Source organism: Anastrepha obliqua, unplaced genomic scaffold, assembly GCF_027943255.1.
Source record: "Anastrepha obliqua isolate idAnaObli1 unplaced genomic scaffold, idAnaObli1_1.0 ptg000194l, whole genome shotgun sequence".
Lineage (NCBI taxonomy): Eukaryota > Metazoa > Arthropoda > Insecta > Diptera > Tephritidae > Anastrepha > Anastrepha obliqua.
In genome coordinates this window covers 40,001-42,500 of record NW_026562267.1, presented here as the reverse complement: position 1 = coordinate 42,500, position 2,500 = coordinate 40,001, and the positions used below count along the sequence as shown (strand labels likewise).

The 2,500-nt window shown below is 26.6% G+C and overlaps 2 non-coding genes and 1 pseudogene across 2 annotated transcripts in view; all 3 read right to left on the bottom strand.

Annotated features, from left to right (window-relative positions):
- Positions 1-1,247, bottom strand: part of LOC129252402 (large subunit ribosomal RNA) — a 3,984-nt gene extending 2,737 nt beyond the window's left edge. Inside the window, exon 1 of the ribosomal RNA XR_008583425.1 lies at positions 1-1,247. This exon is cut by the window's left edge and continues 2,737 nt beyond it. This is a non-coding gene — a ribosomal RNA (large subunit ribosomal RNA).
- Positions 1,248-1,692: 445 nt separating this feature from the next.
- On the bottom strand, positions 1,693-1,873 carry LOC129252409 (5.8S ribosomal RNA; annotated as a pseudogene).
- A 596-nt stretch (positions 1,874-2,469) lies between these two features.
- LOC129252401 (small subunit ribosomal RNA) overlaps positions 2,470-2,500 on the bottom strand; it is a 1,999-nt gene continuing 1,968 nt past the window's right edge. The window contains exon 1 of the ribosomal RNA XR_008583424.1: positions 2,470-2,500. This exon is cut by the window's right edge and continues 1,968 nt beyond it. This is a non-coding gene — a ribosomal RNA (small subunit ribosomal RNA).

The following is a 2,500-nucleotide window of genomic DNA, read 5'->3' as shown; positions in this document are numbered from 1 at the left end:
TTTCGACCCTAAGGCCTCTAATCATTCGCTTTACCAGATAAGATTATTTTATATAATTTTTAAATGCACCAGCTATCCTGAGGGAAACTTCGGAGGGAACCAGCTACTAGATGGTTCGATTGGTCTTTCGCCCCTATACTCAATTCTGACAATCGATTTGCACGTCAGAACTGTTTCGGTCTTCCATCAGGGTTTCCCCTGACTTCAACCTGATCAAGTATAGTTCACCATCTTTCGGGTCACAGCATATATGCTCAAGGTACGCTCCAGTTAGAGGTATAAATAATAATAATTATCATTATACATAACTATATGGAACGCCCCGGGATTGAATTAATTGACTATTTATTAAAAAATAGACTAAAAATTAATCCCATTATATTTAAGTTAAGTTAATTATGCCATTAAGTTTAATATAACTCAATGACTTGCACATATGTTAGACTCCTTGGTCCGTGTTTCAAGACGGGTCCCGAAGGTATCCTGAATCTTTCGCATTGTTAATCATATAAATGCATACAAATAAATATTAATATCATAGATATTAAATTTTTTGTAAAATTCAAAAAATGAATTTTAGCATTATATATAATAAAATCTATCAACACTTTATCAAATCATTAGTATTTATTTTATGTTAATATGCTTAAAAAGCAAATTAATTTAAATAAACTTAATATCACCAATGATCTTTTGATAAATACTTTATTATGTTAATAGATTACAATGTCCTTATATGAAAAAATGCACATTATTTTTTTAATTATTTAATGATGAATTTTTCATAATGGATATTCAGGTTCATCGGGCTTAACCTCTAAGCAGTTTCACGTACTATTTAACTCTCTATTCAGAGTTCTTTTCAACTTTCCCTCACGGTACTTGTTTACTATCGGTCTCATGGTTATATTTAGTTTTAGATGGAGTTTACCACCCACTTAGTGCTGCACTATCAAGCAACACGACTCTTTGGAAATATCTTTCTAGTAATCATTAACGTTATACGGGCCTGGCACCCTCTATGGGTAAATGGCCTCATTTAAGAAGGACTTAAATCGTTAATTTCTCATACTAGATATTAAGATATTCCATACACTGCATCTCACATTTGACATATAGACAAAGTGACTTAGTGCTGAACTATTTTCTTTTCGCTCGCCGCTACTAAGAAAATCCTTGTTAGTTTCTTTTCCTCCCCTCATTAATATGCTTAAATTCAGGGGGTAATCCCATATGAGTTGAGGTTGTTTTAATATTCTTTTTTTATCTTCTCACAATTTAATAAAAAAATTATATCATCTTTTCATCTCTATTTTTCTTTTCTCCTTTTATATATTGTAAATATATAAAAATAATAATAATGTAAAATGAGGCAATCCTAGAATAAAAAATTTAATTTTTATGCTAGACATTCCTCCTTTTAATTACATATATAAATTATTATTTTATATATATATATATAAATAATATGAAAATTTTTTGTAAAGAATACTTAGATTCAATATTTTCATCATTTCATTTTATTTGAGAGGATTTTTTTTTTAAAGAATATATAATAAATAAAATTCATTATATATCTTTATTTTTTTTTGCTATTAATATTATGAATTATTTAAAATCCAATAATATACACATTTGCTTAAATTCAATTATTTTTATAAAAGAATAAGCAACTTATTTAGCATAGTCTTACAACCCTCAACCATATGTAGTCCAAGCAGTACTTTAAAATTGAATTTAATGTACATAACAGCATGGACTGCGATATGCGTTCAAAATGTCGATGTTCATGTGTCCTGCAGTTCACACGATGACGCACAGTTTGCTGCGTTCTTCATCGACCCATGAGCCAAGTGATCCACCGCTTAGAGTATTTTTTTATTTATTTTTATTTATAACAAATGTCAATTTTTTTTTGCATATATAATTGAAAGAGGTAAAATTAAATAATATTAATAATATATAAATTGATTTTCTTTCAATAATATATATCAAATATATTTAACTCTAAACATTTTTATTAAGTTGCGAATGTCTTAGTTCAACAATAATACAGTGGTGGTATTTATTATGATTCAATTATTTTGTATTTTTTTAATCATTTTATGTATATATATAATAATATAATAAATATATACCACTTTTGTTATTGTGAACAAATTAACTTATCATTCAATCAAATGAATAATAAGTACAACTTTTTATTTTCATGTTTAAAGGTTTTTAAAAGAAAAAAATAAGAAAAAACATTACAAAATGTACCATCATATATTATATTTAATATGATATAATTGATGGATCACAAATTGAATGAAAAAGAATAAAAAGAATTATGGATTCAAAATAATTATATAAATTTTTTTTTTTTTTCTTTTTTTTTTTTTTTTTTTTTTCTTTTTGTTCGTTTGTTTGCTTGTCTGTTTGTTTGTTTGTTTGTTTGTTTGTTTTTCTTACGGATATGGAACACAATAATGATCCTTCCGCAGGTTCACCTACGGAA